General features: G+C 41.8%; 1 protein-coding gene across 2 annotated transcripts in view; it reads left to right on the forward strand.

The window, feature by feature from the left end:
* ZHX2 (zinc fingers and homeoboxes 2) overlaps positions 1 to 25,411 on the forward strand; it is a 110,912-nt gene that overhangs the window by 25,528 nt on the left and 59,973 nt on the right. Inside the window, exon 2 of one of the 2 annotated variants that reach the window (XM_067530940.1) lies at positions 19,042 to 19,115. The exons of the other annotated variant lie outside the window; for it this stretch is intronic. The gene's annotated coding sequence lies outside the window, so the exon portion shown is untranslated. The remainder of the gene's footprint in view (positions 1 to 19,041; positions 19,116 to 25,411) is intronic. 2 annotated transcript variants of the gene reach the window in all.

Below are 25,411 nucleotides of genomic sequence, written 5' to 3' on the forward strand. Positions count from 1 at the left end.
CACCTCACACTCGTTAAGGTATTTATGCTCACCACACCTCTGTGAGGTAGGAAAGTGCTATTATCCCCATGTCACTTGTGGGCAAGAGAGGCACAGGCTCAGTGACTTGCCCAGGGTCACTCAAGAAGTCTGTGGCAGAAAAGGAAATGGAAACCATCTCCCACAACCCAGGTTAAGCCCTAACCACTGGATCATCCTTTCCATCCAATGAGCACATGTGCCCTCTTTCCTAATCTATCTTCTGAACACTGGATGCCCTCATGCAGTCCCAATATGCATTGGGTTCCAGAAGTTTCCCAGAGCTCAGGGGAGCCAATGTTTAAATGCCACAAATGGGTATATGCAGAGGCCACTTTGGACGATGTGTTTCTCATCAACCAGTGTGGCAGTAAATTTGTGTTTACAGCATTGCTTCAGACCATGGCAATTACAAAATTAAATGTTGAATCAGCTAAAAAACTTCAGCTGTAACTATTTAAAAGAAAAGGGAAGTCTTTCTATATGAAGAATGAGATTTTAAACCATAAACAGACATGCTACATAGCTATATTATTATATATAGCTCATATATTTGTTTTGTTGTTTGGGTTTTTTTTTTCCCCTCACAGACTAAGGGCTAGTCTACACTTAAAACTTACAATGGCACAGCTGTATCAGTGCAGCTGTAAGAGCGCTTGTGTGGCCGCGTTATGTTGGCAGGAGAGCATCTCCCGCCGACATAGCACTGTCCATGCAAGCACTTATGTCACCCAGCGGGATGTTTTTTCCACAGCCCTGAGCGACAAAAGATTTGCCGAAGAAGTGCTAGTGTAGACAAGGCCTAAGTCAGAACGAGGAAGAGCCCAGCACTCATTTCACCTTGAATATCAAGTTTTCCTTCACACATCAAAAACTGGCATTTCCCCCTCACGCTCTTTTCTGGGTCCCTGCACCCTGGAGAATTTGGCTAGAGCAGAGTCTCTTCCCCATGCAGAAGCATTGTGGATGATCCAGGCCTGATTTAGGGTCTGATATCCAGCAAACTGCATAAACTCTAAACCAACCCTGTTTACAGCAGTGGAGAGCTGGAATCCCTAGCTTTTCGCGGCATAAGCATTTGTGTTTGCATTGCTCTGGCATGTCACAAGATTTCAGACCCGAACATGACAATATTCAGCTTATCTTGCTTTCAGTGTCCCCGCACACCGTGCTGGAATTCTGATGTCATTTCAGACGCCATGAACTTGATCTGCTTTAGCACTAGTAGCCAATGCGTGAATCCAGCATTCAAAATCAAATGCTTCATTTTATTTTTTATTTCTTTTTTTTTTCCCAAGAATACAAAACAAAGTAAAACAAAGCCATGAACAAGACATATAAATGAATACACGTTCTTTTTACTGATATCAGGTCAGAGGAATGCAAACATACAAGACTGTGGCTTTATGCTTTTATCCCCGGGGTTGTGTTGTTTTGTTTTTAATTTTGACCACAGGAAAGTGCCAATGCATGACCATATACTCAGGGTATGTCGTTACAAAGGTCATCCAAACGTATCATCATAGCAATGCAATGCCATATATATGCTATGGCATTAATGTATCCAGATGACTCCAAGTTTAAGTGTATTCTCCCCACTCCATTTTGTCACCAATATAGTTATTTCCTCTATCAGAGCTGAGCAATCAGAAGTCACCTGATGAAATTAATAGGCAGAAAGTTTAAAACATACATAAAGAAGTACTTCTTCACACAATGAACAGTCAACCTATGGAACTCATTGTCAGGGGATGTTATGAAGGCCAAATAAACTTAGATAAGCTTATGGAGGATGGGTCCATCAATGGCTACTAGCCAAGATGGTCAAGGATGCAACCCCATGCTCTGGGTGTCCCTAAACCTCTGACTGCCAGATGCTGAGACTGGATGACGGGATGGATCATTGGATAATTGCCCTGTTCTGTTCACTTCCTCTGAAGCAACTGGCCCAGCCACTATCGGAAGACAGAATACTGGGCTAGATGGACTGTTGGTCTGACCCAGTGTGGCCATTCTTATGTTGTTAACCATTATGAATAAACAAGAATTGGTAATAAACTGGTAATAATGGGACAAAAATCACATATGGAAGATTTGCAAAGGGATTTCAGGCCTGAAACAGGACAGCCATCAGCCAATGCTTAAGAACCATTGAAGTCAGTAAGATTTAAGCACATGCTTAATTTTAGGCATGTGCTTAAGTACTGCACTGAATGAGGATGTTTTTCTGTACTAGGGCCTTAACAATTCTTTCAGGGCCAGCGATCTCTTTCCAAGCACTGATCTTGGTGCAGAGATCACAAAGAAGAGCAAATGATCCCAGATCCTTACATCATCAAAAGCGGAGAGTGACTTAAAGTGTGGAATAATCGGCAGGAGTTCATGTAAATATTTACATGAAAAGTAACTCACCCATGCTTTTATTTCTAAGACAAGACTTGTCAGATGAGCTGTCTCTCGATTCCCTCATTTTTCAGAGCTTTCTGGCCATCTGTGGTTCTTTTAAACCACAGCATTTTCATGGTTTTAACTAGGCTCTGAAGTTAATAATACTTTGAGGCAATGATATTTAAGGCAGAGAAGTTCACACATTTTTGCCATTTTTATGGAGCGTAATCTTGTGAGTAGGCTGTGGAGGAATAGAGTTTTAGAACTCCTGGGTCCTAATCCTAGTTCCATCATTCCCTCACTGCATGTCCTGGGTACAAGTAACCTAATATTTCAGGGTGTGTCTATGCTAGAAATGCTACAGTGACACAGCTGCAGCACTGTAATATAGACACTTACTGGGCTTTTCCGTCACTGTAGTAAATCCACCTTTCTGAAAGTCAGCAGCTGAGTCGATGGAAGAATTATTTTATTGACTTAGCGATGTCTACACCGGGGCTTAGTTTGTCTTAACTATGTCGCCCAGGATAGGAATTTTTTCACAGCTCTGAGCAATGTAGTTAAGCTCACCCAACTTTGTAGTGCGGACCAGACCTTGGTGACTCCATCTGTGTCTATCTCAGAGGGTTTTCATGGAAATTAACTAACATTTGTGAAGCACTTTGAGATCAGAAATGGGCAAAGTGTTGTTATTCTTGTAGTAGCTGAAGTTGTAGCCTGGGGTGTTTTCTGAAAGGCCGGGTGAATTTGACACTACTAGATTAAATCATAAAAGCTGTTTTTGAAATGGAGGGATTATTCGTGTTTAATTTTTTAAGCATTTATCTGCATGCCATCAGGGCACTTTAACATGAATTAAAACCAAATAAAAGATACAACCTATCCACAGCTGCTAGATCCAGGACCTTTGCATCGTGAAGGATCAAACTGGTAGCTCGCAGGAGCCGCAGGGCTGAGATGGTAATTTTGCCAGATGCTGTATGGCTGCACTGATAATTTGCCAGATGCCAGAGGGATGCATCTAATTTGCACCTATATTTACATAAATATTCTAATAAAAAACAAATGAACACCACCACATCTGTCTGGGTAGATTAACAGAAAAGGCTGCTGCTTCCTTGCTTTCACTAACAATAAAATCCTACCTTGTCTTCACCCTACAACAAGTGCTCAGTTTTGATGACTCAGTGAGCTGGGGTTGGCTCTCAGGCTAGAGGCTAGAAACTTTAAAATGGAATTGTAGGTTCTGCAGCAAACACGTGTGAAAAGGCCTCGAAGTCTGAGGGCCAAACTTTGCCTTCATATCCCTGCATCATCGTGACCCCAGTGGGAGCTTCAAGCTCATGACTAGTGGTAGAATTTGGCCCTTTGAATCTGCACCTTTGGGCATTTTTGCACTCTTGATTTACCAGTGTCATTGCAAACTGCTCGTGTTTGGAAGGCCTTTGTAACACCAACCTAATAAGTGTAATGGGGTAAGCCTTTGAGAGCTGCAGAAATATTGGATGTACAGCCTCCTCCAATAACAACAGCCCATGGCACTGGTCATTATAAAAGTGATACAGTCCTAGCTCCCCATGCTTCAGGTTTTCCATGGGGATAGGAGTGGAGTGCCTGAGTGCAGCCCCACTGACTGACTTTCATGTGCTGGACCCTGCACTCATGCGGAGTCCTATGGAAGAGCTTGCAGGATCGGGGCCTTTCTTTGCATAGCACCTTCCATCAGAGAATCGCACAGGGCTAATGAGCAAATCCTTGCAACCCCCTTCTGTGGTAGGTACATCCCCAGTTTACAGATGAGCAAACTGAGGTGCAGAGTGCAACATGTCCAGGATCACGGATGGGAGCCATTGACAGAACTGGGACCAGAACACTGGAGATTCTGGTTCCTAGGCTTCTGCTTAGACCATCTTGTCTAATGCTCTGGAACATGCCAGTGTATGAAAGGCTAACTCTGAACTATAGATAACCCTGAGTCTGAATTAAATGTAATCTTCAACAGGTTCAGGTTCCATTTGGACAGCTATGTGTTGGGGAAGGAGCATGTCTATTACTGTTCTGTTCTGTGGTTAATAGGGAATATGTCATAAAATGTCACAAATGACATATCTCAGGTAGAAACGTTATGACTGATTTCATAAGCCACTTTAAAAACACACCAAGGACAAGCCAAAGAGAGCTCTAATAACACAGGAAGGATTTAGAGGGTTGGTGAGCTTTATTTAAGGATGTCACCTAATTGCAGGGCTCTGTATAAAATATTTCAAGCATCTTCCTTCCCCCTCCAAAACATTCTATGCAGGTCTAAGCTTCGCTGGGCATGTTTCCTGATGACTTCTATGTAAATTTGGGTCCACGCGTTTCTGGATCCAGAAGGAGGGCGCCTGTTCAATTTACATAGCTTGTCATGTGCTAACTAATTTGTACAACAGCCCTCTTAAGTAGTATAATTTATGGTGTGTTCTTGAACTTCTTGTGAGAACAATGGCCAAATCCTATGCATTGAAGTCAGTGGTAAATGCATGTGTAAATAAACAGTCACAGAAGAAAACATAGGCATTTAAATATGGAGTTTCTCTCAGTCCACCCAAGGGCTTGTGTGATCCTGGAGATAGGTGGCATGGTGGTGGGAGGGAGAGCCTTGTGGAGGAGACACAGGACTGCAATTCTCAGCTCTGCTACAGACTGCCTCTGTGTCCCTGGGCAAGTCACTTAATCTTGCTGTGCCTCAACTATGAAATGGGCTAATAACACTGCAAGGTAGGAAAGTATTAATTTCATTAACATGTATGAGGTGCTGTGCTACTCAATACACAGGTGATGTATACAGTATAAATAAATTCATCCTCCATCCCAGCTCTTCACATGATGTGAGGAAGAGAGGGGAAAGGTGCCTGATGGTCCCTCCAGCCACAGAGAGGATGGAAGGCCAGGTGCAGAGGAGGAAAGAGACAGAGCTCAGCCTTTCCTTGATTAGCTCCAGGTGAAGCTTTTCCAGTCCAGATGGAGCTGATCAAAGAAAGAGGCCAGAATGTGGAATGTATTTATTTTGAAAATACGGCCTCCTTCTATATAAGCATCTTGCTAAGTAGACGGTTTTCAGACAGACAGACCGTTTTCATTGCTTAAATCCCTTCTCAAATCAGAAGCTGCATCACAATTCAAAATCTGTGGCTGAAGGAATGAATTTACCTGTAGGGCTGCCCTTTGATAAGATGCAGAGGATCAGGAAAAAGCAATGCAGGCTGCACCCTCCCTCCTGTAGGTAAAAAGGATACTTCTGTTGATGCTTTGGGCCCATCCTAGAACACTAACTAATTTAACTTGAACCCAAGACTCATGTTTTCAATACCACATTTTCCACTGGACCTTCTTACAACATATCTTGCATGAATAGAGTGAGCTAGAAAAGGAATTAAATGAGCAGCACAGTGTTTATGAAAGGTTTCCTTTAAAATTACTAATGACTGTATAATTTTAAAACTCACTGCTAATTCCTTAAGTTCACTAAGCGCTGTAAGCCAGCTTTTAATCAGCAGACATTGTAACAGTATGTGCATATTTTAAGGATCATCATATCCTTTTACTGTCTGAGAGAGAACCAGGAGCCTTGGTAAAGAGATCCATGGCCTAGTTTTCTCAGCATAGCTAGTGATTCGTTTTTCTTTCTCTATTTAATGTGATTCGAGTCAATCTTGTTTTTCAAGGGGCTTTGGCTGAAAGATCACAAAGCTCTAAGCAATCAGTTAACACATAGCATAGCATAAGAAGTCAAAATATAGTACACCAGCAGTCCTGCAATTAGTACACTGAAAACTGGAGTTCAACCCTTAACTGAAGTCTGTAAGCGAGGCCATTCCAGAATGTGTAAGATGGCATAATAACTGGATCCTAAATCCATGATTAAGGATCCATAGGACCAGGTTTAGGAAAGCACTTAGGTACATGCTACAGCAAGCTTCCTGACTTGGAGCTATAATTGGTTATAGTTCTCTGATTTACCACAGGAAAATATGTGGAGAGAAGAGGTCCATGTGTATTGTAGGAATGTAGAATACTTCACCTAGCCAGTCAGAATTATCAAGGTAGACTTAAGCCAGTTGTTTCTTCATATATGGGGCTTGCTGGAGGAGAACTAAGAAGAAGAAATTAACAGCTGTTTTGGATGGATAATGAATGGATTGTGAATGGATTCTCAGACTGAGAGGGGGAGCTAGAGCCCTGCCTGCAGGAAGGAAATTAGCACGGTTATAACTATAATCTGTCATTGTTTATATATGTTTTTGAAGGGTCTGGGACCTGCAAGCACAATGATCATTTCATACATTTGAAAATCAGCAGAGTAGATGGCCGCATGCTTTGTGAAGTTGCTTTGTATGGTGGCCTGTTTGGTGGCAGGAAAAAAAAAATGTTTGTTGCCGGGGACTGATGATACTGTTGCTGATGAAAAGTTTAGCTGTGGTATGGGGTCATTCCAGTCTCTGAAGAAGGACTTGTAACTTAGCTGCTTCAGTGTTATGTCTTAAGTTTTCATCTGACTGGTCTTGAAATAATAAAGAGAAAGCTTACATTCATAAGGCATTTTGTTGTAAATGTTTAGTGTATTTATTTTTAAAGAGCTGTAGTTACGCCAGTGCAAACCTTTCATGTGGACAATGCACCAGCCCAAAGCAGGGCTTACGTCTGTGTGGCTGACTTTCCACATGTTAAGTGTCACCAAGGTGAGTCACTGGTTTTGCACCCAGTACAGCACACCTACAGTAGGGGTTTGCAGGATATAGCTACCCTGATGCAAATTTCTTTTGGTCCTAAATTGGCAAAATCTTACCTTATCCTTGTCATTTCTTAAGCTCTCCCGAGGTTTTAGGATTTTTTTTGTATTTTGCGACAGGTTTTTTAGAAACTATCACTCACCTTCCTACTCTCAGCCCCCTATTGCGGAAAATGAAAAACTTGTCGCTCCTTGACGTGGATGAGATCCAGGATGACCCTCTGGCTCTGACTCTGCTAGTTTGAGCCCTGCAGTCAGGAAAGAGATCAGCAGCATTAAGCAGTTTGCGCATGGCCTTTGACATTGACATGTGCACACACTGCTCCTGCTTGTGTGCCTCTTTCCCTATGAAGCGAGAGCCTTGCCAATGCTAAACCAGCGTCCAGCAGAAGCACACTTGTTAATCAGGCCCCTGGGCAGCATTTAGATGTTCCAGATGCTGCAACACCAACAAAATATGCAAGAGCATCTCTCAGAATTAAAGGAACTGCATCCTAAAAAACACTTGAGAGCCAGTTCATTAGCTCTTTGTTTTCCCTGTGAGTTAATTAATCTTCCCTGCCTCTTATAAATGCCTTTCAGCTGTCGCTTGAGTTTCCTGTGAATTTTCTGAATTTTCACAACTCCAAACTATCATTGCAGTGACAGCACCCCTTAGAGAGCATATTCCTCCCCTTCCCTCCCTTGTGCCCACAGGAAGTGGATTCTTCACATGAAGATGTTTGCAACAGGTCGCCCTCAGAACAGAATCCAGCCTTTGTCGGCTGATATCTTATTATTACTATTTTATTTATTTCATTACAGTAGCAGCTAGAGGGCCCAATCAGGGACCAGGCCCTCATTGTGTTGGCTGCTATACAAGCGTAAAGAAAAAGACATTGCTGCACCAAATAATTTACCATGGTGGTTTCAACAAGTCCCAACACGTGGATGAAACCAACAGGTGCAGGATGACAGGGAAGTGGAAGAAGGAAATAACAGTGACACAAGTACATTTTTCATGGTAAGCGGTTTCTGCTTACCACCTTCCTAGCCATTTTTAGCTGTCATTGGTAGGCCTCACAACAGAAGGGTAAAAGAGTGTTTGTTTCTTCGAAACAGAAGTAACACGTTAAGAGAGAGTTTCCTGGATACAAGACACATAGTAAGAGTTTAACATTGTAATGAAAAGCAAAACAAAAAACAACCCTACCTTTGATGAGGAGTTATCCAGCAAGACTAATCTTTAGCTTAGGTGAATGTCTGTCTTAAGTTCTAATATACGGGGGAGGGGGCGTTACCTAAAAAAAGCTTCTTTTTTTTTTTTTTTAATAAAAAAATAAAAGAATTGCAGAGTCAGCAGAGTCTGGTGCCAGATTAAAGTGTGTGAAAAGTGATTTCATGCCCTAGGACATTTCCTGCATGCTTTTTAATGCAATATATCCGCTGCTTCAAAAAAGGAGGTAACATGTAGGATCTCGGCAGCTTTGAAAAGTCACGTTGGAAGAATAGCAAGAAGAGAGTTGGAGAAGGGGTATGCACATGTATTTTTGCACACATTAAATTCACTAAGGAAGGAGAGATTAATGCCATTTTCTTGCATGGTATGAGTGTACATTGCATGGCATATATTCTGTGAGATTTTTAAATGGTGAAAAGGCCGGCACCCTGAACAAGTCTCTACACTGGAACATGGTTTTTAGGGAGAAAATTAAAATCTGGTCTCTCACCCCATTGTATCACAGTTCCATCCTGCTCCAGTTGAAATCGGTGTTTCAAACGTTCTGTTTCATATGGCAGCTGAATGCGTTCTGTCCTGGATTATGAGTCCACTGGAAAGCTGTAAAACCAGCTATATCTGCTTCTGCAAATGTGACCCAACAATTATAGAACACACCATTCTTAAAACTAATTGATCAAAAGAAAACCTGACTCCAAGCACATTTACTGAGGCCTCTTTTACATTAAGCACCTGTTCCTGAATTCCTTGTGCTCCCCAAACTCCCAATAAAGTGCAGGGAGTGGGATGGAGTTTGGTGTATGATAACAAGTAGTTATGCAGTATGCCCCCTATTACTGTCCTTGTGATGAACCGATATGATGCAGGCTACAGAGGGAAGGTTCGTTCTATCTCTTTACAGTCCCAACTTTTAAAAACATTTTAAAATATAACTGGAAGGGAAAGGACACAAGATACTATAACGTAAAAGCCAAATACATCAATGCAGAACCTAGCTGTGTAGCAGGCTGTAAGATGGGCATTTCCATGGTAGGGCACAGCAGCTCCCAGTAGCATCTCTAGATCCAAGGCAAGAGTAGGACTAGAAGATCTGTGCAGCAGTGGATGCTGTGGCAGGAGAGCCACCAGAGCTGTGAGATGATTTATAACCCCTATCCAGCTCCCTCGCCCCTAGTACAGTGGACCACACTGTGTCTCCACCGCCGGTAGAGACCTTCTACATCCACAGACGTCTGACTGGATGTGCCCCCACCCATCGTCATAGCTATGGATGTGATTTATTCAGGGTGAAAGATATCCCCCTTTGCTTTGTGTCCCAAGTACGTAATGACTGGGAAGGTATTGCTCTGAACGATGGCTCTTCACGGCTATGTACGGCATGTGAGTTTAGGGAGCTATTCGTAGTGGCCAGCCTGGCTTGTTAGTTGTTTCAGTGTTGGGATTTCCTTCATCATTTCACCCCAGCTGAAAGCAGATCTAATAAGATAGGCTGGTTTGGTGGTTTCAGATATTGGAAGCACTTGAAGCTAAAGGCCAAGAGATGGTGGGTGACCATACACCAGTATCTAGTGGACTCCTGGCAACCTCTCCCACAATCCTTAATGCCTCCTCGATGATTACTTTTGGCTGAAAGTAGGTCACCTGGCCTGATCTGATGGGCTGCTGAGCAGATTGCACCTCGTTTAACACCATAAATGTAAATACCTACGTGCCCTTATTGAAAATGAGAGGCCGGATCATGCCTAATGGCAGCCACTCCAAATGAAACACGAGTACAATCATCTGAAAAGGGAGTGATGTGATTGCTTGTTTTATTGTTACATCCTATGCTCATGTTATTTCCTTTGCTACTTTCACTGTGGCTGCTGCTGTGTTTGGCAGGAGATTGCAAGGCTGATGCCTGCAGCTCAGTCAAACCAGAAATAGTCCAAACAGACCAAAAAGAGAAACCACCTTTTTTAATTACAAAATTTGGACATGGGCAGCCTGCTCGGTATTTTCTTTTCTTTTCGATTTTATTTTTTGTTTTTCAAGTTAGGGAGAAAGGGCAGAAGGGGGACGCTTTTCTCTATGTAAGTGGAAGCATGGTCCAGTGGTTGTGAAACTATCAGGATGTGGGAGACCTGATTTTAATTCCTTGCTCTGCCACGGATCTCCTGTGTGACCTTGGGCAAGCCTCTTAGTTTCTCTGTGCATCAATTTCCCCATCTGTAAAACTGGGACAATACTACTGCCCCACCTCACAGGGTGTTGTGAGGTTAAATACATTCAGGCTCACGAGGCACTCAGATGCTATGGCAATGGGAAATATATGTCTCTGTGACAGATAGAAATGTGCTATCTGCAGCCCAACACAAACTAGTCACCTAATTTATGGCTGATCATACACATTATGGTGTGACAGGTATTCATTCTGATAAAGGTGAACTGACTATAATTTCCCCTATCTTCTTTCCAAATTGCCAAACTCCCTTTAACCAATAATTAGTTCAGGGCTTTTTATCTTTCATGATTTGATCAATGTATTTCATTGCCTTAAATCATCTTTGAAATATGACCAGGTCAAGTTTTACTCTCTTACCACTTTCTGTCACAAGCTGAAAGATCTGCGGGGAGGGAAAAGAGCATGTGGTTACTGAGCTAAGCTCTGTATGCATTATGGCTGGTAACATCAATCCTACCTATTCCTTTGTGTATTTCTTCCAAGCATATCGTTGTGGTTCCCAGACCTGCTCTAACATTGTTTAATACACTGTTCAGAATTCGGCTGTAATTTAATTAGTTGAGGGGAATTTCCATAGTATGGTGGTTTGTTTTTTAAATCACTGTATATGCACTGGAGAGGAAAACTGTCTTGACGCACTTCTTCTGTAGCAATAACTGTGTTGGGAAACAGTTATTAATCATGGTTCCAGCAAAAGGGTGTTTGACAACTGCTTTGTAACACGTCTTTCCAGCACACTTTATGCTACAGTGTAGACAGGACCACAGTGTGTGTTACATAGTGTGTAACTATTTAAAGGATATTTATCTCATCTGTGTAGGAGGAAGTGATGTAAAGAGGAATAATCCAAAATATTTAAATCTACTTCAAACCTAATAAGTTAATGATGAACTGTCTATTCAGTTAAATGTTTGGCCAGAACCTCACAGGACAAACGCCACTCTTTGCCTGAATTTTCTTATGTATTCAGACATTCTCCTCCTTTCTCTGAAATCCTGATTGCCAATTTAAAATAGCACGCAGAAGCGATATTTCTCAGCCATTGTGAAAACAGAGAGCTTCTATTTGCTGAAGGAATAAAGGAGCAATAAGAAAAAAATATGGTAACATGCTAGCTTCATAGGTCACACATACAACTGGAAGGTACGGTGACAGAACTGCTGAAAAACAGATCTTTGAGCAAGACGTTTCACTAGAAAAATTCTGACAAGATTTAAAGATGGGGAAACTAAAGAATGGAGAGACTATGTGATTTGTCTAAATTATGTGTGTGAAGGCACAGGGAATAGATCCCCAGATGTGTACCTTTTTATTTTTGAACCCCAGAAAGGGTCTGTTGCTATTGATTTTACACAGAAGGCACTTAGACACTACGGTGATGGGCAACAATGTAAAACTTTCACACAGATGTATTAGACCATGATTTGTCTCTCTCTTGTGGGTCTTTAGATCACATGCCCCTTGGTGAAGTGTAGGAGCACAACGTGATGAACTAATTTCTACTGCTAGATGTATAGGTAGCTGCTATTTACCAGGTTTAGACATAGAGCATTACATTCCATAGCTGCCCCAACTAAAATCTCCCTTGAAACATTCTGATGAGTGGGTAATTTTCTGCTTTTTTTTTCTCTCTATAATAGCACCTTTCTCCTCTGCTTCCATATACTTGGAAGTACTACAACTGCCAGAATCTAGGAAAAATTTGATTTGAATTAGGCGGATAAGTCCAGTTGGACAAGTTATTTAGCCTCCTAACTTCCACTAAAATCAATGGAAATGAGGAGTGTAAATATCTTTATGAATCTGAGTCAAAGAGAACACTGGAATGCAACCCGTGTTGTCATCAGGTTTTAGTGTGGGGCTGGATGACACTTTGTCACGAGTGTAACTTACCTTGCATGTGGATGTTGGCTAATATAACACTGGCTGTCTGTGCAACAATAGTATTTATTAATTGTGTTGTGGTAGCACCTAGGTCCTCGGTCATAGGCTCGGACCCTCATTGTGTGATTTACCTAACATACAGGAGTTTGAGGAAGCGCAGAGCCTCACAGAGCTCTCTGGTGTGCAGAGGGAGGGGTCAGTATGCCTCCCCCTCACCTCTAAATGTGCCTGGCCAGATCCACAAACTGATGCAAATAGGATGGGTGAGATGGGGTCTGTCCCCTCATGGGGCAGTAATAAAGAATAAAGTAATAAAGAACAGGTCCAGGGACAGCGCATGGAGTAGTCCTGTTTTTCTAAGTTGTGTTTTGTTTTATTTTTTTAAATATACTGTGGCATGTACATTACAATTCAAATGGATTTGATACATTTTCTTCCTGAAATGTAAAGGGCTGCTATCAAGGTTTCCAGACCTCAGACTTGTCCTCATAAGATTATAACATCTTTAAGGTATGCCAAGTCCTTCGTCCCTCTCCTATTCTCTATTTAAATAAATACCTGCTGTCAATAGTCAAAAATCCACCACCACTTCAAATGAGGCCTGTGGGGGGAGTAGAGTGGGTGTTGGATTCCTGCGCCTGGCTCTGCATCAGCTGTTAACTAACAAAACAAGATTTTCCCAGAGCTGTGGTGACCTTGATCAGTGATGTCTGTGCACAAACCAAGATGTTTAAATTTAAGGTGCATGTAAGGTGAAACTGTTAAATGCAAACATCCATTTGAAAACCATGTAGTTTATTTTCTAGGTTAGACTTGGTTCAAAAGCCTTTTATTGAATCGTGTTTCTCTGGGGTTAGTGTAAAAGGCTGGGGTTCCTTTACAAAAATCATGGTTTCCAACAACAGCTGCTGTTAAATGAAAATAGCCATATCCATTTCAGCTCCGTTCAAACCACAGGAGAAAACAGTTAAATGGGATAAGGACAAACCACGGGGATGGAGGTGCAGGGATTATTGTTTCCAAGAGGGTATTATACCTTACACAGTTTGCAACATTGTGGATGTGAATAAAAGATTTCAAGGTATATCCTTTTTAAAGTAACTTTGTTACTTTATAATTCATTCTGAGTATTTTATAAAATGCTTGTTCACTTGTGTTATGGGTTTGTCTGGGAGACAAAGAGGAAGTGGATTAATTAATCCACATAACACACCTATCAGCATATAAACATGATTTATCTCCATCATACAGAGAGGAAAACTGAGGCACTGGCTGTCCAACTGACTTGCCTGGGCTAACAAAGGAAGTCTGTTGCAGAGCCAGAGACAGCAGCCAGACCTTCTGATTCCAGTCTTGTGCTCAAATCATACAGCCATACTTCTCTTATATGTGCTTTTTGTTGTTGTAGCAACATATATTTAGTAAATGATTACACAAATTTCTGGACTAAAAAGGGTCCTTTTGTCAGGTTTGCTAAATAATAGCTGATGAAGGAATGGTTCTCTTGCACCAAAACTTGCCTATTGCTTAAAGAAAAGGAGCTTAGAAACCCAAAATCTTATATGTTAAAGCTGATATCTGTCCTGCAAAACAAGGATCTGCCAGGAGTAATTGTTCAACATGTTGATTATAGAAGGTTTCCAGAAAGTTTATAGCTGCTAATTATACCATAATAACAGCATATAATCTACATACTGCAAACGGTAGGTTTCCAGTGCAGCTGTGAATATCAAATTCCAAATCAAACAAATAATTCTAGTAGACAGGGCTGTAAATTTTAATATGGTAATCTTTAGGTAAATCCATGTATTAGTCAGGGTGAGAAATCTCAGACCCTGCAGGGCTATGTCTTAAATACTCAAAAGGGATGAGTATCGGTTTCTCATTTAAAAGGCTCTTTCAAGAATTGTGCCCATCATCATGCCTTTTGGATGCTCTGCCTACTTGAGTGTTGCTTGTGTTTGAGAGCTTTATAGGAGATACTTGGAAGATGGACCAGAGGGAGATCTTGGTTTCTTTTGTGGCAAGTTTGCAATTATCAACACAGTTCACATTGGGTTGCAAGCTTGGTGTCAGCTGTTGGGGTTTCTTTGTGTTTGTTTGTTTTTGTTTTGTTTTGTTTTGTTTTTCTCCCCTCCAGCACCTCCCTCTCTCTTACACACACTTACACACACACACTTACACACACACACACACACACACACACACGAGCTTACTGGTTTGGGTCAGAGGTCCCATTCCCAAGAGCCCCACCATTGCAAGCGGGGGCCTGGCTAATTTTTAGTGCTTATGCCCCTGACAGAGCTAAAGTCTCAGAGATACTGTGATCTTGCAGCAAGAAATCTCTATATAAGCAGTAAAATACACCAGCGTTGGTGGGTGGAGAATCTGGGACAGGTCATCAGTTCAGGCTAAAGCTTTGCCTCAAAATATTTGTCACCCCAGCCTGGATGTAGTAAGTTTATCACGCTTCCTCTGACATACGTTCTTTCCTTTAGACAGACCTCTTCCATTCAAACAGGGAAAGGGCAGTGCAGTGCAAATGCTCTGATGAAAACATTGTCTTAGATGAGAGAAGCTGCCTGCATGGCATGTGGATGGAAGGATAATAAGCAAACTGAGTGAGTCTCTCTTGCTCAAATCTGGAATATGTTGGTTAGCTGGAGAGAGCAGGTTTCCTACCTACAAATCAGGACATTTATACTCCATGATCAAACAAGTATAGTAGAGCATAGTATCTTTTTAAAAAAGAGAGATGACTCATTTATTCTGATTTACCATTCCTCCTTTCAGTAATAAGACTGAAATTTAGGTTTATTTTAGCTCAGGAGAGAAGCAGCACTTTGTGATATTTATTTTTATATCTCTATTGATAGGGGAAACATAACATATACCAACTGCCTGTCCAACTGCCACTTGCGTTTTGCGTTGTAGACAGCCTGGGAACTATAAGGTTTGTGTCTGAGCACCAATGGATTATGTTAAGTCTAAATAGGAAGAGCCAGAGAGTCGAAAGGCTGTTCTCTGCTGGCAGATGTTTTCCATTATGTACACTGAGGCTTTCACTAGGGTTTAAACTACCATGTTGGCATCTTTTGGGAAAAACCTTTTCTTTAAGAGCAAGCATAGCTGAAGAAAGCAAACACTTCAAGGACTCCCACTTCCATCATAAAATTTTCTTATACAAAACTGATAATTTTCTTAGATTCAGAGCATCTCAAAGGAATTTCTTTTTACCAGGCTATTAAAAGGTATAGTTATTTCCTTTCTCCTCCCACCCATATCATCATCCCACAGAAACATCTGTTGTGGTCTATGTTCCAGATCACCAGAGATCTCTCAATGTCTTGGGGATCTATTTCCTTCAGCTTGAACAATGAAAATTCATTTCACTTTCAGGTTCTCAGTTCTGTAATGTTTGGATTGCAAAAATCTGCATGGGAGAGTTTGTGTTCAGTTTCCAATAGACTTTTTTTTAATCCTTAAAATATTTGTATTGGTGTAAGATCTTTTCAAAACTTTTCTTTATTGCAAACTAAATGTTGGACTCAATTTGAGACCCTTTTGAGGGAGACAGCACGGACCATGTAGACTAGGATACAGAATGGGGAGTCAGGAGATTCATAGATTCCAGGCCAGAACAGATCGCTGTGATCATCTAGTCCGACGTCCTGTATAACACATGCCATAAAACTTCCCCAAAATAATATGATGTGATGTGAGTTCTGTCAGTAACTTGGTAAGTTAACTTGGGCAAGGCTCATAACCTTTCCCGTGTCTCAGTTTCCTCATCTGAAAAAATGGGAATGATGATTACCTCCCTTTTGTATACACTGAGATGTCTGTGTGAAATGCACCATTATGTGTGGTTATTTATTACCCGATGTAATTTCAGTAGTGCCAAACCATTCAAAAATCAGGTCAGGTCACCAAAAATCCTGAGATTGGCTTAAAAAACATGAGATTTTTTTTTTTTTTTTAATATTAAGTTTGGGACCTTTTAATTTGCCTTCCAGTTTCTGAGCCTCTAGGTTTACCCTCGGGTTATGGTTTCAGTTTTTTCTCCACAACAGTGAGGAGTAGAAACTTATGTTTTAGAGCTGAGATTCTTACATAACCACTATAGGAGCTGGGGCTTTACAAAAAGCACCAAACATTGCAAGACTCACAATAAAACCCTCAGCACTGTAATGTTTATAATCCTTCCTTTAAAAACAAGCTGGAGATGGGGCTCTCTCTGCTGCTGCCACAAATTTCATCACCTTCCAGCAAAATAGCTGCCTCCAGTGCTCGGCTCAAAAATGCCTCCTGTTTCTGTGACAGATTTGGAGCTGCCTGTTGCTTATGACTACTTTGTGTGTTTGTCGGAGTGTTGTAAGGGGGTTACTGTATGAGAAGAAGGGGTTAATTCAAGAGGAGGCTGGCTCCACATAGGCAGGAAAGAGTACAATGTCTTCAAATAGCCACCATCTACGGTGATCTCAGGACACTGCAAGAGCCATTGACTTTGAAGCTCCACCTCTGACACCCTGCAGAGCTCAGCAGACTGGTTTTGGGCAGCAGGGCAAAAGGGGCCTGAGAAATTGAGAACAAAGCGCTTTGGTTGGATTTTAAAGCCAGATCCTCAAGGACGTGGTGAGGGAGAGTCCAGGGGAACAGATTGAGACCCAGACCCCCTGAAGTTAGAGGTTTGGGGTAAGATAGACCTGCCTGGGATTCTAGGTAAGATAGACATGCATGTAGACCCTTTGTTGTTTTAAAAAACCTTTTCTCTTACGCTGTGCTTTGCTCTGACTGGTAAGATTAAGCAATGCTTTGTTTGAAGAAGGCTGTAATCCAGTGGTCGCAACTCCCAAAGGGAAAAACTGCAGGTACCGATCCCAGCTGAGCCTGGTGGGTTGAGCAAGGTTGATACACAGGGGACTGTGGCTGGCTGGGACCCAGTCTAAGAGAGAATTGTGGGATTCTGTCCCAAGAAAAGTAAAGGCACAAGGGCTGACAGCTGAAGGGGGTGCACTCAGGGAGACCAAAAGAGGGGTAAGAGGTGTAACTATCCTTGTAACTAAGGGTATGTCTCCACTGCAATTAAAAACCCGTGGCTGGCCCATGCCAGCTGACTTGGGTACAAGAGCTTGTGCTGCAGGGCTTTTTAATTGCACTGTAGATACTCCGGCTGTAGCCCAGGCTCTGGGAACCTGCGTGGTGGAAGGGTCACAGAGCTCAGGATGCAGTCCCAGCTGGGACCTCTGCAATTAAACTGTCCCAAGCCTGAGTCAGCTGGCATGGGCCAGGCACGGGTGTCTAATTGCAGTGTAGACATACCCTGTATCACTTTTTAAAATTACAGTTCAGGGGAATTAGAGCTTCTTTGTACTTTGAGGATGAGCAAAGGTGCTGTTTTCTTTTAACTATGTATCAATATGAAACTTTTTCTACTCCATCTTCCTGAAAATGGTTTCGGTTGTATCACATATCCCAAAATCATAGTTATCGGAGTTGCTTTTGATGTTCTTTCCAGAAATCAAGCCATATCTTCCTTTGGGAAGAGCCAGAAAACACCTTCCTAACTTACTGGAAAGTTGCAAAAGACTTATGGCTCCTCCCTTCCTATCCAGTTACAAATTTTCCATCTTCCCATTCAGCTGGATGACAAGACAGTCTCAAATGTCTATCCAAATCCTTTACATTGAGTTAAAAATGCAAGTGGTTCTCTCTTTGCCAGCTGAAATGACAAGTAACCTTTGACCCTTTCTCTTAAACCATTCACTTAACCACAGCATTTGCTGCCTATGTTCTTCTTGCTCTGACCACTCCCAGGATTATTTCCTACCTCATTTCAAACCCTGCTTACTCTGTGGGCTGCAGGGTTGGCTGGCTGTCTGTCTCCCAGACACACACACGCCCCTTCAGAGTTACACTGAGCTTTTATCATCAGGGCCATTGCTACAGTTGCTGAAAGCAGGACTTGCCCTTCCTACCCATTCATTCTGGTTAGAAACGGAGATAGGTAAAGCAACCTGTAACATTTGGGGCACATCAGATGAGTCTTTCTGGTGAGGAAAATGACAGCAAGACTTCTGTCAGCAGTCACTCCAGAGCTCCCCCACACCCTTTGACCTCTTTGTCAAGGTGCCATCTCTCCATGGACTAGCAGAGCAGATCATGTTTTGGAGGAACGTGTCTATTGCTGTGGTGGACCTTTTGAGGTTAGTTCCAGTATATGCAAGGAGCAGCAATGTCTTAGGATTCCGGCATGTCTGATAGTTCTCCACTGTCTGCTTAGCTTAAGCAATATGAAATTTTGCTCCTGACACTGCCCAGGTAAACAATGCTACTACCTCCATATGAACTGAAGCCAAGCCTTCTGGTCTAGCGCTCTGTCTTATTAGTGGCTAGCCAGAAATAACTGTTGGAGCTCTTGTCACTCACCATGCTCTGATTTTTGTTTACTTGCTGCTCAGAGAATTGGGGCGGGTGTTTGCTTTTTCTCCCTTCCTTCTGATTAGTTAGGTTTTTATTCCCTCTTGCTCCCTTTAGGTGTCCGAAGTTCTGCCTGTTTTCAGTGCGTTTAAAAATACTGAGATTGCCATGACGTAAGGTATATGTTAATGGTGAGTAGCATTTTCTATTTTCTTTAAAATGAGAAATCTGGGTTTGGTCAAGCAGAAGGAAGGAGATGGAAGATTAAAATGGAAAGTGAAAATGCTTTTATTTAAGAGATTTTGTATAGTGAGAAAATCCACTGTTGTGGAGCCAGTAGTGTGATTTTAGCATCTTCTGAAAATCACAAAGTAAGGTCCATACTGTGTTATCACATAGGCTGAATAATAACCTTGCTGCAGACATAGACGACATAGATGTGTTTAACTGAGAAAATGGACCACGCAATGGGTACTAATATCTGCAGAATCTTGATAGATTCAGATCTTCCCTTTACCCTGCAGACTATGCAGATTTTCCACCAATATTAGTACCCAAGACCCCAACTGCATCATCAAAATAGACAACTAGCCAAGTGTAGTGGACAGGAACAATGAGCAGCGCAAATGCCATGTGGGAAATTGGGGCCAAAAGCTGTAGGATCCAGGTGTCGGATCCAGGCATTTAGATGCTGTTTCTCCAGGATGCACTGGGATCCAAGTTTGTTTTGGTGTAAGAGAGTGCCTACACATGCTCTCCGTTTAGCCATTAGAATTTGGAGGGTGGGGAGCAAAATACTGGCTGGATCCGGGTGCCAGACCCAGAGTGTAGTGTGATGGTTTTCTGGAATGTTGTGGGCTGGGCGGGAGAGAGGTGTTTGTAGCAGTAAAAGCAGTTAGTTCACTCTCTATTTTTATATTATAATTGGTGGTCTTGGGCACTAAAATTGGCAAGATCCAGGTAAACCCACCTTTTTTCCACATCCTACAGAGATGCCTGTTATTACTTTCAAATGAGCAGAATTTTAAGTTGAAATACAATCCCATTTTATTTTGCTTCAATGGAAATAATCCCTTTACAAGGATGGGTCATAGTGATAACAGAATGAGACCACAAACTGAAACCATTTAGGGAAGAAAGTAGTAAGGACTATATTTTTGTTAACAAGAGAGAGACCAATTCCAGCCAGGCTGAGAAAAGAAATGGTCACTGAAATATTTAGCAGTCATTTAGGAATTGGGAAATCTAGGTATAGAACAAGAATTCTGTAATAGGGGATTCTGTGTTTCAGTCATTTGTGAAAGACATTGGAAATGTTAAAGTGAGCATAAAGAGGCAGATCTTTTGGAAGAGAAGCTATTTTTTAAAGTGCAGTAATTGTTAGAAAAGTGACTCCGAGTTATTGTGGGATTTTTTATTCTCTTTTGTAATTTTCATAGCACATATTCTCCAGTTGAATACAAAATGTTTTTCTCTAAAGTACCAGTGTTTCAAATGCCCTCTGAGCTCTGAAAAATCGACTTGTGTTCCTTCAGTCAGCAGCTAAGATTCTGCAGTCAGAACGGAGGTCATTCTGCTTCTGATGCATGAGCTAGAACAGAATCCAGCTCCTTGGCCTGCAGCTGTGTGGGCTGTGCAGTGCCAGTAAGAGTAGAGCTTGTTTGTGTCAGTAAACTCAGCAGATATGACGGGGACAGTCACAGTAGATAAATGTCTTAGGAAGATGCCGTCTTTACATAGTGTCTCTCTCTGAACATAACCATGGTTTAGAGGGCCACTTTAAAGTTGTTTGTTCACCTAACTTGAAAAGTAACATTTATTTGTTTTGAAAATTCATTCATACATTTGAAAATTGGTTGTGGGTTTTTTTTTGTTTTTCTCTTTAAGTAGATTTATAAAGCTTGTGTCCTGGAACTGCTGTACTTTCTTGTACAGTAACTAACCACTTCTTCAAAGGTGCACTCCATGGCACTCCTCCCTCCCTGCTGTTCCTCTAGACACACTTCTACTAAGTGGTCAGTATTGAAACTGGCAAGAATCCTCCTCTCCAGGCATTTCTGAAGCCACAATTCTTATACATTCTAGTGTAGTACAGGCTTCAGTAAGTGGAATAAACCAGCACTGGATTTGGGAGGAAAATGGGGAGACTCACTCATATCTGTGCATGCTTACTCTTCAAAACTAGGCTGGTAGCGCAAGTTGAACTGTATCTGACTTCTAAGTCAGACCAACATGAAGGGATGATGTTGAATGAGGAGTGCAGCCTGTATGTGCCACTAGTATATCACAGCGGTGTTGAGAGAGTGAAGAATAAAACCGAGATAACAGGCCCCTTGGAAACCACCAAGATAATTGGCGTGCATTATTCTCATGAGGCTAAAAAATTATTTGTGGTGAGATGTGGTCATTGCAGCATAGTAAGAACAGACTAAAATTCCCAGCAACCTGTCTCCTAATATATTGGCTCATGAAATCCTGTTTGACAGAAGTGTGAATGAAGAGAGTGATGAACTGAGGAATGCAAAATGTCTGCAGCAGAGTTACATTGACAGGCTGACTAAGGGAAATGATGCTGCTCTAGAGGTGAGAGAGAAACTGGAGCTAGAAGAGTTTGGTTTCTTGCATCTTTGCTATCTGCAGTTTTTTTCAGTAGTTTGCTGTAGTTACCAATGCCTAAGGGCCAGAAAGTTAGTCATTCAAAGATATGTTCTTAAGTATAATTATCATGTTCAACCTGGTGAGATTTTTGAGGGGTACAGAGGAAGGAAAATCCTTTAATATCCCTTCACTATTTTTCCCTCCTTCAGGTCCCCTGCCTCTCCTCATGGTAAGCTTTCCCTAAGCCAAGGAGAGCTAGATACTGCCTGTCTTTTTCTCTTCCCCTTCTCCCTCAATTGCCTGTCAACAATGCCCCAAAGGTCACTTAGACAAGCTACTTAAGAAAGATCCAAGCGTCCGTCCAGGAACCGAGCACACAGCCACCATAGTGTTCCAGCATTTTGCCAGGTGCAGACCAAACTTAGGTCCCATGCATGGAAGTGTGGATCTGGGGCAAAACTCAGAGTAAATCCTGTGTGAGGTAATGTGAGTTCCACATTGCTAAGTGGGTATGAAGCTAACAAACTCACTTAGACTCACCTCTGAAATTGGCCCCTGGTGTTTTCTGCATGTTCAGATAAATCAAATATTCACCCTAATTATAACAATGAGAAAATCCACTTTCCTAGCTACCTAACAGCTGATGGTGTGCCCAAGAGGTTTATCTCAGTTACACCAGTGTAAATCAGTAGTAACTCCATTAAAGTTCATGTATGGACTTCAGCCAACTTCTTTTGTGGTATCCTGTTCACTTTATAGTGTGTGGTTTGTTTTAAATGCATGTTGTCACTTCTAGTATCGGATTCAGGATGTAGTGATTTTGCATATGACACTATGGATTCCTAATTATCTGTGGATCATATAAAGGAGATGTTTGTTGCGGCTGATCATTCACTAACAGAAAAGGTTGGGCTGGTTTTGTGTTCAGTACTAAGTTTGCTAACAATTTCTAACCATTTAAATACAAACAAAGCAAAGGAGAAATTTCACTGAGTGTGCACAATAATGAGTACGACAGCAGTTTGCTGGGCTTCCCTCTCCTCTTTTATGTGAATTGAAAAATTCAGCTCTAGCTATGCAGTTCCTTGAAGGCTAAGATCATAGAATCATAGAATCATGGCATTTGCACTTTCACTAGAAAGCCCACCTTTCTAAACATCATCAATTAATAGGCAAATATTCCTGTGCCATGTCAGCCCATTGCCCAAGTAGTACTGGGACGAGACTGCGTATTGTAATCTCTTTAAAAAACTGAATACACCTGAAAAGTGCATAAGGGGGGAGGAGGGGAACCCTCTCCCCAGAGGGTCTGAGCTTAAATAAAGCCAGCCGTTTTTGACCTCAGAACTTGAGACCAGAGAACATAGTGACCAGAGATGGAAGACACCTTTTGGATCACATAGTAAGGTCTCGCCATGGCAGGATGAAGAGGAGACTTATTCTTTATTGCTATGAAATTAAACTTGATCTCATACATATGGGGGTCAGGTTTTTTCAAAGCATTCATCATCGGCCTACCTCTGCTCCCTTGACAATTATAAGGCTGAAATCCATTATTCTGTTCTTTCTAGGTTTTGATCTGGCATCCATTTCATTAGTATCTCAGGATCCTACACAGTAGATCAGGGCTTGACACTTCCTTACAGTGCTTTAAAAGAAAAGGAACAAAAAAATAAATAAATTTTTTAAAAAGTTTTTAACTGTTTGGGGGAATGGGCAGTTTTCATTGAGCGGGATGCCACGATCAGTCCAGGAGCTGCTTGTGGTTGTCATAGTCACAGCCTGTAACACCCAAACAAAGCAGCAAGGAACCAAAGCTGGCACCCAGAAGCTGTTATATTAATCACATTCCTTCTGATTAATAACTACTAATTTATGTATTTATTTTCCATTTTTTTTAAAAGGCATGAAACTTAAACATCTTTTGCCCATGACTTGGTATGGGTTTAAAAACAAAGCCTAATTTTTCATCCTTCCCCAAAATTGAACATTACCATGGGACTGGGATTTCTGATTCATCTCTGCAGGAATTTCTATTGATACGACACATGGGTAAAACCTTAACAGCTGAAGTCTGTGTTAAAACTTCGTTGACTTTAATGAGGCCAGGATTTCCCCCGTGGTATCTTTCAAAGGTGATTGCCCAGTGGGCAGTATTTCAAAGGTGATTGCACACATGACGATATCCATATCATAAATTGCACAGAGCTGTGATAAATAAATTTATTACAGGCCTATGTTTGTATTGCTGGCTTCCTAACCCATCTCCCAAAGATTTATTCTAACATCCCAAACCCTGGAGCAGCTTCAAACTCCACCATTTTTTCATTAAAACAATGGGAGTGAGAAAAGTTTCCTCCTTCTCCCCCCAAATAAAGAATTTATGCCCCAAAATTTATCCGCACAAGGCCCAGGATGAGTGAGATTTTGTCCTGAGCCAGGGACTAATTGCCCTCTCTATAAAATATTATAGCTGTCAAATTTGGTATCTTGGGACCCTGCAAAGTTAGAAATAAGATTTTTATGCAATTGGAAAGATAAGGCTCAAATTCTTACCTTCCCAATGGAGCTCCGTGCCCGGCAAGGGCTGAGATATCAAACTTCAAAGTGGTGACATTTTTATGTATTTAAAAGAGAGCTTTTCCAGGCCAGTTTTGAAAGGGTTTTGCACTTACCAGATTTAATTTTTCTCTCCCTCTCAGCCCTGTACACTTGGACTTATGGCAGCGGTTCCCAAGCTGTGGGTCGTGACCCCAAAGGGGTCGTGCCATCAGCAGATGGGGTCACAGCGATCGCAAGAGTGCGGAAGACGCCATTTTGCTCCACACAGCATTACCTCTCATGTGAGGTGCCTGTGAGGTCACAATGCATGGAGGACACCATTTTGCTCTCCAAAAAGGCATCCGCTGCCCAGCATGACCTCACCCGCACCATATGTATGAGGTCATGCTGTATGGAGGTTATATTATGTAGAGCAAAATGGAGCCCTCCCTAAGAACATAAGAACGTCCATACTGGGTCAGACCAATGGTCCATCTAGCCCAGTATCCTGTCTTCCAACAGTGGCCAATGCCGGGTGCTTCAGAGGGAATGAACAGAACAGGCAATCATCAAGTGATCCATTCCCTGTTGCCCATTCCTAGCTTCTGGCAAACAGAGACTAGGGACACTTCAAAACATGGTTTTGCATCCTTGCTCATCCTGGCTAATAGCCAATGATGGACCTATCCTCCATGAACTTATCTAGTTCTTTTTTTAACCCTGTTATAGTCTTGGCCTTCACAACATCCTCTGGCAAAGAGTTCCACAGGTTGACTGTGTGTTGTGTGAAGAAATACTTCCTTTTGTTTATTTTAAACCTGCTGCCTATTAATTTCATGTGGTGACCCCTAGTTCTTGTGTTATGAGAAGGAGTAAATAACACTTCCTTATTTACTTTCTCCACACCAGTCATGATTTTATAGACCTCTATGATATCTACCCTTAGTCCAAGCTGAAAAGTCCCAGTCTTATTAATTGCTCCTCATGTGGAAGCTGTTCCATTCCCAAGCAGCGTGACCTCACACGTGCGGTGCAGGCGAGATCACACTTGCAGAGGACACCATTTTGCTCTACAGAATGGTGTTCTGTATGCTGTCTGGGGTCCTGGGAGGATATAAATCATTAAAATGGGGTCTTGTCAGCAAAAAGTTTGGGTACCCCTGACTTATGCTAACTTAAGGCATCTGCTACAAGAAATAGTCCCAATGGCTTTTTTAGACTTTACTAATATAGATTTTCTATGACATATATGGTACATAAATGGTACAGCATACATGGTTATGTGGTGTAATCTAGAGGTTTCACTAGCATAATTAGAATAATCTGCATAGTTTGCCTTCGTCACTTG

This window comes from Emydura macquarii, unplaced genomic scaffold (genome assembly GCF_026122565.2).
Source record: "Emydura macquarii macquarii isolate MOO-44397 ecotype Brisbane River unplaced genomic scaffold, CSIRO-AGI_Emac_v2 contig_369, whole genome shotgun sequence".
Taxonomy (NCBI): domain Eukaryota; kingdom Metazoa; phylum Chordata; order Testudines; family Chelidae; genus Emydura; species Emydura macquarii.